Raw genomic sequence first — 14,206 nt, 5'->3', positions numbered from 1 at the left:
TAATCTTTCAGGTTTCGTCCAGTCTTTAGATACATGCTTTTCAGGTTGCACTTTAGAGGGATCGATTTCTAGAGAAAATCGTTAAAAAAATTACACTTTTCTGAGAAGACGCTAGATCTACAATCCTGAGGTAGCCCTTTAGAAGGATAGTTGCAGTTTCCTTGAGAATACCCACAAAAAACAAATTTGTAGGATTTTTAAGAAAACTTTTGGAGTCATTTTTGAAAACAAAATAAAAAAAATAAAACGCTGGAAATTGTATAGTATTTTCCAGTTGTGTCTTACCAAGGGATCGGGCTGTAACTTATCGATACAATAATCCTTAATCCTTAAAGTGGCAGTACCACTTTATTAAAAGGATTTTACAATTTTCTCGAAGAGTTTTCTTCGTAAAAGCTTTTCTTCATGACTTACAGTAATGTTGGTCTAAAACTTTTTATTTGAAACACTTTTCCAAGAAAATTAGCTATAGTACTTCCTTCTTAACTACTATTCAATATTCTCCACCTTCATTCAATACAGAAAAATTTGATGCAGTTTCAATGATATTCCACGACCGGTATTAGAATATCTCCACAACATGGCAATCAGAAATGTACAGATCTATTAGGTGATAAGGGCTGATTTTCCTCCAAAGTGACATTTCCATTTAACACAAGGTTTTACATACTGAATAATGGTTAATGAAAATTAAATTTGCTATAAATGTTTGAGTACTCGTAATAAGACAAGATCCTATGACTGTCCTCACTAGATTAATTAGAAACCCAATAACGATATCAGGAGATCTTAAACTATTACTTTTACCTGGGAAAATTCCATTCATTTCTATTCTTGTGAAGACAATAAGAAAGTAAAACTTTAGAACACAAATCAGAGAAAATGATCCATCACTAATAACCTAATTACCCCCGGAAAATCTTACATAATGAACCTGTATAATGATTAATGACCTCCAGATAAATATAACTCTGCATCTCTTAAAATTAAGAAAGGCTAAAATAATTTTTTTACATCCTTTAGAAAAAGAACATAATTGCTATCTGTAGATGATATCGTGAAAGACTGATAATTTAAAGATAATCAAGTATCAATCAACTCGTAGCTAACAGTAAAAATTAGTAATAATTCCTTATGTAAATTTCCACTAACTAGCAGTATGCATCATTAAATCAATAGGAAGATAAGCAACAAGCGAGCTATCCACATAGAAAAGGACATTTATTCAAGGATTCAAAGTGGTTGCATTAAACTTAATTATTTCTGTAATAGCACAATCTTTGGTTCTATTAGATTTATGAAAGTGGTTTTTCTATAAATTGCAATGCATGTTAGAAGTTACCCATAAATGAGGAAAATTTCATAGATTTCTGATGATCAGGAACTCAGATATTTGGATCAAAAGTTTACGGTAATGTAAAGTATGGGAAACTTTAACACCTGTTATCTTCAGGTCTATTGGGTTTACGAAGCTGGTTTTTCTAATAAAGGTAAAGGTAAAAGTTATCTATAAATGAGCAAAATTGCATACATTTCTGATGATCAGGAACTTAGATATTTGGATCAAAAGTTTAGGATAATGTAAAGTATGGAAAACTTTAACATCCAATATCAACAGTTCTATTGGGTTTACGAAACCGGTTTTTCTATCAATTGTAAAGGTAGAAGTTATCTATAAATGAGCAAAATTGCATACATTTCTGATGTTAGGAACTTAGATATTTGGATCAAAAGTTTAGGGTAATGTAAAGTATGGAAAACTTTAACATCCAATATCAACAGTTCTATTGGGTTTACGAAACTGGTTTTTCTATCAATTGTAAAGGTAGAAGTTATCTATAAATGAGCAAAATTTCATAGATTTCCGATGATCAGGAACTGAGATATTTGGATCAAAAGTTTACGGTAATGTAAAGTATTGGGAAACTTTAACACCTGATATCTTCAGGTCTATTGGGTTTAAGAAGCTGGTATTTCTATCAATTGTAAAGGTAAAAGTCATCTATAAGTGAGGAAAATTTCTTACATTTCTGATCATCAGGAACAGAGATATTTAGATCAAAAGTTTAGAGTAATGTAAAGTATGGAAAACTTTAACATCCGATATCTTCAGATCTATTGGGTTTACGAAGATGGTTTTTCTATCAATTGTAAAGGCAGAAGTTATCTATAAATGAGCAAAATTTCATAAGATTCAAGAAAATTAAGTCATGTTAGTATTCAAGCAAATTGTTTTTATTTATCTAAAAAATCACAACAGCAGGAGTTTCCGGTATAATTTCACCTTCGAAACTGTGAGACGATCAACCCACTTCCTGTCACGAAGAGCAGGAGGAAGTGGTAGTCAACCTGTTGATGGATATGTTTTTAAATAAATAAACTTTGCTGAAGGAAGTGCAGGAGTAATTTACCTTCAGGAGGGAAGTCATTTAATTGCGCCAATAACTGGAGTGGAACTTACAAAGATTAGTCATCTTAACAGAAGGTATCTTTAGCAAACAATAAAGCTTTAAATATGATCCATGATTATAATCTACTGCAACAACTGAAACTACTGCAACAGCTGTTCGCCTGTTTAAAAAAAAAAAGAGGTAATATTTAGAATTGAATTCACAGTTTTCTTTGTAGAATCTTCAATATTTTAGATTGATGAGGGCAGCCGGTTGCACTGTCAAAAGTGTTCAAGTGGTAAACTGAAACTGAACACTATAAGCCTGGATGCACAGAAAGTGCGAAATAGGAGGCTGGAGGTTGTGCGTGTGACGAAGGGGCACCTGAAGATGTGCAGTAAAGTGTGCGCACGTGCAGGTACCCTAACAGGAGTAGAGCTTATTCAAGGAGCTCTCTACACTCTTAGATGCAATTCATCTCAATATAAATGCATCAACTTTTTTTTTTGTATGCACTTGTTATCATTCATTGATTCTGTTTATACTCTTCAACTTCTTTTCTCTGAACACATTCTATTATCACTTCTTTTTCTTTTTTTTCAATTGAGAGTTATGGAAATATATAGTACTTTCTTTTTATGAATTTATGAAAAAATGCACTTATTTATATTATGATTTGGATGTACGTCCGTCAGCTGTAATAAATTCTGGGTCTTTTAGTCATATGACAAGTAAGAAATAAGTAACAATTGCAGTTAGCTATATAAATCTAACAAATATAATAAAATAAATCTAAAGCAGATAATTTGCACAACTTTTCTCATTAAGATTCTAAAGATTTGAGCTCTTTAAATTTAGAAATTAACCATATATAATCAGTACTCAAATTTTATAGTTTGTAAACTCGTGAACTTAAACTACGCCTTAGAGTAAAGCCTAATCAGAATTCCATCCTTCTCCAGAATTAGCCCTAAGAGAAAATTCCTAGAAAGAGTATTCCTGTCAAAAGTTGTAGGCCTATAAGCATGAAATTTATGCACAAAATTTTGAGGAAATAGCAGAAAGCATTTACGTGAAAATCACATTAAAAAAAGTGACAAATCCAATCACTAAGTAGTAAAGTAGAGTCAGTTGAAAATATTTCCATCAAAATCATTGCGCTAGAGTTGTGATCTTAAATTCGGCAAAAACTTTAAATGTAAGACAGCAGAGTAATTAGGATTTAAGTGTAACCCCAAAAATAGAAAATTTGAAGAAATAACAGCTGACTGAAAGTGGCAATTCTTTAGTTTTTATTGATCTACATTGAAGTCAGCAAATGATCTTTGTAAAAATTATAATTTCAAGAAACTTGAATGACGTGAACTGCGGTAATGAGAAACGAATCTAGTGAGAGGTTAAAATCAGATTTTTTTTTAAGATCAACTTTTTGCTGGACAAAGCATCTTTGACGCGAGTGACTTTTATGTGGGCGTGATTATATAAATAGGTGCAAATCGTTCTGCTCAAGTGCATGTCCCTGGATTGCAATTTTTCCACGTAAGTTTCATTGCTATCTTTTTAGATCTCTTGTAATCGCCATTATTGCTAGGTAAAACGCAACAGTAACCATGGGGACAGATAAAACTCAAGTCTGCGGATTCTGGTAGTTCTTGCGGACTTCAAGAAAAAGAAATAGAAGTCTAAATGGCTTTCCCAGATCAAAGGGAACCTACTCTTTAGCGAAGGCAGCCGGCAGTTAAGTCTTTGGTAACCCATGGTTTCTTACAAAGAAACTGCTAGACATCCCAAAAATATGGCACATCTTACTCGCTATCGCCGTTTACTTTCATCACTCCAATATCTTAGATGTTCAGAGGTTTCTCTCTTTGTCTACCTCTCAGTAAGATGAGGATTACCTCATAGAAAAATCTTAAAATGTATTTTGACAAGAGGCAAAACAGAATAAATCATAGAAACAGAGTTGCTGTAATAAATAACTAGATTGATGGTATAATATTCTGATACAAAGAAATTTTAATTTATGCAATAAAACTTAATTATAATTATATACAATTAGCGCTTAATGTTCCAAGTATGTATTATGAAAGGTAATAATTATGATTAAAGCAATCTGGTAGCTCTACTATTTCAACATTATAATAAAAAAAAGAGAAAAGTATATCATTACAAAAATCTCCGGGAAACATCTCACGAGATGTGTTTATTAAGATCGAGTCGCTCTTAGTACCGCGCGTTAAACACTTAATAAGCTCCTAATGAGCGAGCTCTACTAGATGTGTATCATTATTAACCGGTTCTTAACATCCATCTCTAACCTATACAAATTACGCACACAAAAATTCATTGCAATATCCAACATAATATTTGTTTCATTTATGAAAATCAAAACAACATAACACCAGGTTCTCACCGCATCCGTAAACATCGCTAAATAATCTGATTTAACAAAAATAACAAGATTTAAAGTCAACTTTTTAAAGATACTTAACTTTCTGGGGCTTGTTTGCTGAGAATACGATGTCTGAGAGCTGAAAAGAAATGTTTTAAGAGATTTTATCTTTAAGTAAACAGGATTTCCTATCAACTTGAATTTAAGAGCAACATTTATCATTCTACTAATATTCATAGGTGATATAAAGGTAAAAAGCAAAGAAAAGGCCCTTGAGAATAAACAAACTCTGAACTGCTTTAAAATGTATACATTGTTATGAACAGAAAACAAGGAAATTCAAGGAAAACTAATGTAGATTTTGTATATTTCTCTTTTTTCTAAATCTCTACAACTAAAACTAGCCGACCTAGAGTGTATAATTCATGCTTGGCATAGAAATACGATGTTATAAACAGAAAACAAGGAAATTCCAGAAAAACTAACGAAGATTTCCTATATTTCCCCTATTTTCTGAATCTCTATATCTAAAACTAGCCGACCTAGAGTGTATAATTCATGCTTGGCATAGAAATACGATGTTAGAAACAGAAAACAAGGAAATTCCAGAAAAACTAACGAAGATTTCCATTATTTCCCCTTTTTTCTGAATCTCTACATCTAAACTAGCCGACCTAGAGTGTATAATTCATGCTTGGCATAGAAATACGATGTTATAAACAGAAAACAAGGAAATTCCAGTAAAACTAATGAAGATTTCGTATATTGCACTTTTTTCTGAATCTCTACATCAAAAACTAGTCAACCTAGAGTGTATAATTCATGCTTCGCATAAAAATACAATGTTAGAAGCGGAAAACAAGGAAATTCCAGAAAAACTAACGAAGATTTCCTTTATTTCCCTTTTTTCTGAATCTCTAGATCTAAAATTAGTACATAATATACGCTTGGCATAGAAATACGATGTTAGAAACAGAAAACAAGGAAATTCCAGAAAAACTAACGAAGATTTCCTATATTTCCCTTTTTTCTGAATCTCTAGATCTAAAATTAGTACATAATATACGCTTGGCATAGAAATACGATGTTAGAAACAGAAAACAAGGAAATTCCAGAAAAACTAACGAAGATTTCCTATATTTCCCTTTTTTCTGAATCTCTACATCTAAAACTAGCCGACCTAGAGTGTATAATTCATGCTTGGCATAAAAATACAATGTTAGAAGCTGAAAACAAGGAAATTCCAGAAAAAGTAACGAAGATTTCCTATATTTCCCATTTTTCTGAATCTCTAGATCTAAAATTAGTACATAATATACGCTTGGCATAGAAATACGATGTTAGAAACAGAAAACAAGGAAATTCCAGAAAAACTAACGAAGATTTCCTATATTTCCCTTTTTTCTGAATCTCTAGATCTAAAATTAGTACATAATATACGCTTGGCATAGAAATACGATGTTAGAAACAGAAAACAAGGAAATTCCAGAAAAACTAACGAAGATTTCCTATATTTCCCTTTTTTCTGAATCTCTAGATCTGAAATTAGTACATAATATACGCTTGGCATAGAAATACGATGTTAGAAACAGAAAACAAGGAAATACCAGAAAAACTAACGAAGATTTCCTATATTTCCCTTTTTTCTGAATCTCTACATCTAAAACTAGCCGACCTAGAGTGTATAATTCATGCTTGGCATAAAAATACAATGTTAGAAGCGGAAAACAAGGAAATTCCAGAAAAACTAACGAAGATTTCGTATATTTCCCTTTTTTCTGAATCTCTGGATCTAAAATTAGTACATAATATACGCTTGGCATAGAAATACGATGTTAGAAACAGAAAACAAGGAAATTCCAGAAAAACTAACGAAGATTTCCTATATTTCCCTTTTTTCTGAATCTCTACATCTAAAACTAGCCGACCTAGAGTGTATAATTCATGCTTGGCATAAAAATACAATGTTAGAAGCGGAAAACAAGGAAATTCCAGCAAAACTAACGAAGATTTCGTATATTTCCCTTTTTTCTGAATCTCTAGATCTAAAACTAGCCGACCTAGAGTGTATAATTCATGCTTGGCATAGAAATACGATGTTATAAACAGAAAACAAGGAAATTCCAGTAAAACTAATGAAGATTTCGTATATTGCACTTTTTTCTGAATCTCAGCATCCAATTCTATCCGACCTAGAATGTTTTAGTATACGCTTAGCACTTTTTTTATGGTATTAAAAAACGTTTATATTGGATGTAAGCCTAATATTGAAAATTTAATATGATCTCCATGATTCCACTTAGTACATTGAATGATAGATAATTAAATATATTTTAATAAAATGTAGTAAATTTATTCTGGAATACTATTTCTGTAATAAACAATTAGTACGAGATGTGCAAAAGTTATATCTCTTAATTAATGAATACTATTTATTATGCACCCAGAATTTAACACAGTACTGGCTTCAGATGTACAATCAGTTTCTTAGTCTTAACGAATCAAGATAAACTGTTTCATTATTTTTTTTTTATTACGTATTGTGCAGTCGTAAACTTAAGATTATTGCTTGTTTAACAACTAATTCAGAGAATTTCTGCTACAATAATGGTTCTTTCTAGCAATCAGCATAAGTGAAGGATAATAAAAAGTTTATTTTACAATTTCTCTGCACTAATAAAATATTGTGGAAACTTGATAAAAAGTTATTTGCCATGTAGATGTATTCTCTCCTTAAACGAAGCTTTTATGTTCGATTCTGAGATGTACAGGTGAAGAAAAAGCGGTATAAATAAAATAATGATAAAATCAAGACATTTTGTTATGAAATCACTACCAGCTGATTGGAGGGATTGTTACGAGACTGTTGGAGGGTATAACTGGTAGCAACTAGGATTTTTAATGGATTATTAAGGATTTCGATCGCTCTAATCATCTGTTAGTCTAACAAGGATCTCCATTTGGTTACCCATCTTTAGTATGTACAATTATTTATATTGCTTGTCTGCAAAATTTATTACAGTATTATTTTATGGAAAAATGAAGTTTATTAACATGTAACGTCACTACTTTATCGTTTACTTTGTCTGCGCAGAATTCAATTTCATTAAGTTTAGCAATCCTAACTTTTACAACACTTACGCTTATAGACCGAACATTCACACAGCATATTAAGCCTGCAAGCTAACTGATATATGCAAGAATTTGGGTTTAACGTATCCACAGGTGAACCATTCTAGCCATTCAACGTTTAAATGCGAAGATACAAGCATGGGTGGACAAATAAATTGTACAAATATGTTAAACGAAAGTATTTAAATTCAGCACAAGTTGTTTTGTTTGGCCCATACTTTAAAAGTTATTACAATCTTCTTTACTTCACGGTTCTAGGATCCAAAATGGGTTCCTTATCACATACTCTTCTCCGCCATAGTCTAATCCCATTCAGTTTCAAGACATCTTTTTGAATCCTTTGACATTTGAATCTTTCTCATGGCCGCATGCCAATCGGGGCCAATTCTCAAGCGCTTAACTGGGGACTCCTTGCTGTCCCAGTTCTATGTATGTAAATGGTTTACACCAATTTCTCCAAATTGGCCTTTTAATTTCTCATTTTTGCTGACACTCCCCCTTATCACCACCCAAAATCCAGGTTTCCAATCCATAGATCCGCACTGGGCTTAAAATGATTTTATATTTGGTGACTTTTTAACTTCTAGGCAAACTTTTCACGAAAAATCGGACGCAGGACACTTTATAAGGAAAGAAAGAATTTTAAGACATCCATAAACAAAAGGCCGCTAAACGACTGTGGAAAAGAGAAATGTTGAGGAATGGAAAGAAATTTGAAGCTGTAGTTATAAAAAGAGAGAAGATACAAAAGAACACACACGTTTTAAAACTAAAATCCAGTCAACAAATTAATTAAATCAAAATGTAAAAGAGTGTCCAAAAGTTAAATAAAACTCGCCAAGTAAAATAATCTTCTACACGACATAGAACAGGATATGCTCTTAATTAGAGATTTCCAAAGAATCAATAAAGGTAATTTGATTTTTGTTTTTGGTTAGGCTTTTTTCTTAAAAAAGAAAGAATAAGAAAGGCCCTCGCGAACTAACAAATTAAAACCAAATAAACAGGATATCAAAACTTCCTTTTTTAGAAATAGTTTCTTTTCACAAAGTTTAGTTTTTACAAGTTCTTTTTCTCTTTATACGCCTGCTGTTCTTCTTTCTAAAGATTCCCATGATTCGTAGGGGGTCTGCTGAATCTAATTTTATAGAAGTTTGGATGATATAAGAATAGTTTTCCCCCCCTGAAAATATATTATTATTTTTAAAAGTTCTGTATTGAAGAAAACTTTTCCGAATAGTAATAATTATGGTAAAAGTGCATCCAACTTTGAGCCAAGCTAACGATTATCAATTTTCTAATCAATCAACAACAGTTTTCACTTTTTCCAATCTTACTTCTTTTTTTTTAATCCTGCTTTATAGTTAATTTCCTCGCCTGCATTTATTACGCCATGATATGAAAGTAGAGTGAAATCTTAGTAGAAGTGGGCAATGGAGAGGGGGAGAGAGAAAGAGAGAGAGAGAGAGAGAGAGAAAAAGGAGGTTTTTAGTTCCTTTAATCGTGAAATTACTGGCTGGAGGATTGGTTTTATTTTTAGATTACAAAGGTAAGCCGCGAGAACTTTTTATGAATCCAGTTGTGGAATAAAGGCGTCCTGTCTAATGATAGGGTAAGCGATATATGAGTATGTTTTCATGTTGATCAGTAGCAAAAAGAAAAAGAAGAGGAAGCTGGATGAATGCCCCCGTGGAAGAAGAAGAAGAAGAAGAAGAAAAGGACAACCTAAGGAGTAACTTCATCAGCAGCTGGACCTTGTGTGAGTGTGAATGGTGGCTGCGAAGAAGAGGAGAGAAGATGAAGGAGATTATCATGCTGGCGGAATTGCGCCGGATACGGCCTTGAACTTTCAAGGTCATTGCATTCTGAAGGACGTACAAGAAGAAGGCTAGCCTCTACTTCCTCCAGTCACATCTACCACTACTTCTACTTCTTCTTCTGCGTCATGTTTACCAGTGTGCCATTAACCAAACCGGACACGCCAAGTGTGGTATGCGAGTGTACGTCTGACAGCTTCCCACATGATTGCTCTACTCTTAATAGCCATCATTATTTACCATTTTAATAGCACTTCTATTTGATATAAATATTATTTTGTAACCCTTTAAAGTCATTTTTTATTTTTTAATCTCTTTACTGGGAACAAGTTTCACATTTTTCTGTCACTTAGCATTTATTATCTTAAGTACTCTTTATCGTGAAATTTTAATAAAAACGTCTAATTTATTGAATCGCCCAAATTAGAACATTTATTTTTCTCTCACTCCCGTAAGATTAGGCTAGAGTTCTTTCTGAACTCTTCGCATACGTTGTAAGTAAATGATCTCTCCCTGTTTCTTTTTGTTTGCTGCTTAGCTCTGGAAAAAGAACATCCAGATTTGATTACCACTTTGAAGTATGGTATGAACTTAGCGGGCAGCAACCCTCAGCTGATGGTCTCTTTTTTTCTTTGATTATTTTTATTAATTTGTTGTTTTGTTTTACGATCCGTCCATCTTCTTGGCGCTGCAAGCTGTGGTAAGGCCCTGGCCTTCTTAAAAACTCTTCTCTAGCCAACTCTACAATGTGCAGCTCCTCTAAAATCTAAAAATTGAATGCCAGTAAAAATCTTTATTAATTTATACCGAGCTAAAACGAAAACAGATTGACTCACTGCAAACTGGTTGTAAAATTTAATCATTTGAAATATTTTTAAAATATAAAACCTACAGAAAGTGCAAATTAATGGAAAAACAAACGATTACAATAGAGCTTCAGCCATTTATTGTTTCATTTAGAAATGAAACATTTGCTCAAGAAACTTCCTACTTCCGCTTGCTTACAAAACAAATCAACAGGAAATAAAATGTTGCAGATTAATATAATTAAAACAATGACAGAAAAAATAATAATAATAAAATAATTTTTAGATTGAAAGTTAAGGTTGAAAAAGTCACTCATTTAATTTTACGCAAATATTTCTCAGTATAAAACCTCATACTTTGAGTATTATCTAATTATAGTAAGTAACTAATTATAGTAAGTATCTAATTATAGTAAGTAACTAATTATAGTAAGAGTATTGAGTATTATCCACCAAATGCACGGGAAAAAAGCAATAAGAACTTTTTAAAAGAACAGCTGAACGTATAAAGTATAAGCAATAAATCTCTTGGAGACAGTCAACGAATATTTTAGAAATTTTATCTCAACATTCACAGCACACAATACCTACTCAAGACATACCATACTTAAGAATCAAAGGGGCAGCATCCTGGAACTGGATTTCAAGATATTAGGCAGTCTTTCAAGCTAATTAGATAAAAGAACGAAATAACATGAAGGAACATAAATAACACAAATTGAAAAGCAAAGATAAATATAACAATTCAACAGCTACATTTAGCCCAGCAATTCTAGGATCATGGTTAAAGAAAACAGCAAAAAAACAAAATAAACTTAGTAAAGATTACATCCGCTTTAGGTAGTTATAAAACAGACAAACGGTTAACTTCATAATTGGCTCAAAATTTGCCTTCCATTAAAGGTCTGACGAGAAGTGAATTAAGTTGAAAGGTAGAAGTGATCTACTGATTTGTCTACGTAATGAAGCAATGACAATGAACAATCTGCTCGACAATTCATGAATTAAGCTTAAATTAAGCAATGCGAATATTCCTTTAATTAATTATACAAGAAAATAAATATTCATTGTTAAGATTAATTCGATATAAAATAAAGAAATTGCAAGTGATTATTATTTATACACAATTATTAACTTTTATATACATCCCTGACATGTATATGAAATTGTCTGTCATAAATTTATTCTATAATCTGTATGAATATAATTCATTCTAACGTGTTGTAGATAGAATCTACATGTGTACAGACCAAATATCTTCCATTTCACTCGCCTCCGAAATGGTAAGGCCGAAAAACTTTGAAACCCAGAAACTGTTCCTACTGCTACCTGACGCTCATTCTTCCACATGCTGGCGCTCTAATCATGCTGTTGCTCCAAGGAAACCTTCTGAAACAGTTCGCTTCCGGAGAAGATTCTACACCGAAGGAGACACGATTTTCCTGGGCATCGATCAGAAACCCGAAATCCTCTTAACTCATCAGTGCTACCATTTACAGTACTTTATTAATTTTCCGTTTTTTTTATGGAAATTATGTAGAACGGTTCCAGCGATTTTCGTTGTTTGATAGTCATGGCAATGGTACGCCTTACTGGGAAACTGAAGACGTTTAAATAGAAAGTGTTAGTCTGATGGGTTCAGAAGATTTTGGGGTATGATTGTGGGTAATTCATGACCGCCCTTGTCTTCTAATGTGTCTTCTACGACGTGATTGGACAGGCTTTCTCTAAATATTTGGGTTTCATTCAAAGCGTAATTTTAGTGATATGTACCACTTTACCCAAATTGAATTTGTTTCAAAATACTGCGTTCTTGCAAAATCAGAACTTTGATAAAGTTTGTGATTGTTCAAACACTAGATTTTAAAGTTAATTAAACTGTTTTATTTAAATTAATAAAAATATTTTCATATATTTTATAGCAATATAAATTATTTATGGTAACACAATAATAAAAATTTTGGGCTATTTACAATGGCTAGATAGATTAAAGTGTACCCGATTTACATTGATTGATCTAATCCAAGGTACCATATATCCACCTTTCCCTTCATCAAAAGTAACAGCTGGAAGCAAGATGGTGAGCTGCTACGTGTCCACGTGCGAACGAACATAGTGATCTAATAATCTGGCTATAAGGTGGGGAAAATGGAATATAGATTTCGTAGAAAGGTCAAGAATTAGGGTCATTGAGTCTTCTTCAAAGCCTGCAGGCTATGTGCTGAGTTTCATTCAATATTCTAAGGTGATATTATTAAGTAAGTTTACAGTTTATGATCTTTCTAAAAATAAATACTGATTCCATTGAAAATATATTTAAATATTAGGTTAAGTTATTCATAAAGCATATTCGTTTCTACATTTTTTTTACTTCCGTTTAGTAGTTAAGGAAACGTACTTTTTTTTTTTAATTGTATTTTTAAAGGAAATAAATGTTTTGGGCTTCAACGAGATATGCTCTAGAAAACAGTTCATAGTGTATGCACACCTTTCCAAAAATGATAAACCACGAACCGTGAACTTCCAGCGTTAACCCACATCCTTATAGGGTAGTCTATAGTCTACCTTAATAGCTTAAGACCTTACCCAAGAAAAGCATTTTTTCCTTCATTTCTGTTTTGATATTCCTCAGCGCTTTTGTTCTTGGTTAAATGTCCAAAACTGTGCAGAAATAAATATTTCTCCAAGCAGAGCAGCATGCTATGAAAGGAAACATCTAGGGTATTATCTCTAAAACTGGGTGTTTCATGCAACTTGTGCATGAAATTTTCATTTGCAGAAATAACTTTTTCTTTTTCAGTGAAATTCCATTCTCAAATAACATGTGATTTTGAGGAATTCGAGAGTGAAATCAATCATTAAATACAAGCTTTTAAAACGTCAAATAAATACAAATGATTAACTTAAGCTTCTCAAGAAGATTGGTATTAAAAATTCACGTATATAGAGACATACCCTTCATAAAAATAACAATTATTGTGGAATATTAATCTAAAAGGAAGAAAGAATATTACCAATTTCAGTCACAATTGGTTATTTTTATAACCAAGCTTTCGACCTAGGGGCTTGGTCATCTTCAGGGCTTATGCAATCATTAATTGTAATATTTTTTTTACATTGTAACATGTAAGGTTGGTGTAGACTTCTGTCCTTTCTGTTTATGCACGACCTAGTCTCTAGCTTGAAAGCTTGGCAAAAAGTAACAAGTTATGAATGAAATTGGCAAGATTCCAAAGCTAACGTAATACTTCGGCAAACTTTAAATCCAATAACTTCGCTAATTTTTCATAAAAGCAGTGTTTATAACGGTTTTTATTTTTTAATACAAAAACTGTGACCACAATAACAGAAAGAAAGCGTAAAAAACTAAGTGTTATTGTATAAAAAAACCAAGCAACAAAAAGAAAAAGCAAGACAATAAAAACAGACGAACGTAAATACCCCATTATCCGGAACTATCAATGTGACCACAAAAACCGCGCCATCAGGTTCAAAAATATTAATACACTGCGTTCAAACGTTAAAGTGGTTAAAACAGTTTTATTAAAGAATCGACAGAGTGGTTCCCCTCTATAACAGCTGTAGAAGTAGATCCAAAGTTCTGTTAGAATCTTTGGACAACACTACTCATTTTGTCACACACATAGCACCGTATGCGCGTGTGTGGTA

General features: G+C 32.4%; 1 protein-coding gene and 1 long non-coding RNA gene across 4 annotated transcripts in view; one reads left to right on the top strand and one right to left on the bottom strand.

Moving 5' to 3' along the window:
• Positions 1–14,206, bottom strand: part of LOC141449976 (uncharacterized) — a 100,015-nt gene that overhangs the window by 72,261 nt on the left and 13,548 nt on the right. The gene's annotated exons all lie outside the window — the stretch shown is intronic.
• On the top strand, positions 2,923–12,391 carry LOC141449971 (uncharacterized). 3 transcript variants are annotated; one of them, XR_012455799.1, is made up of 3 exons: positions 2,923–3,929; positions 8,502–8,826; positions 11,115–11,689. It is a non-coding gene; the product is annotated as an uncharacterized lncRNA (long non-coding RNA). The 3 variants fall into 3 exon arrangements; XR_012455798.1 differs by lacking the exon at positions 11,115–11,689 and adding an exon at positions 9,563–10,292; XR_012455797.1 differs by lacking the exon at positions 11,115–11,689 and adding an exon at positions 11,765–12,391 and having other exon boundaries at positions 2,924–3,929.

This window comes from Rhodnius prolixus, unplaced genomic scaffold (genome assembly GCF_049639745.1).
Source record: "Rhodnius prolixus isolate KJV_2025 unplaced genomic scaffold, Rpr scaffold_2, whole genome shotgun sequence".
NCBI lineage: Eukaryota > Metazoa > Arthropoda > Insecta > Hemiptera > Reduviidae > Rhodnius > Rhodnius prolixus.
The sequence above is the reverse complement of the archived record's forward strand: the minus strand, read 5'-3'. Positions and strand labels throughout refer to the sequence as shown.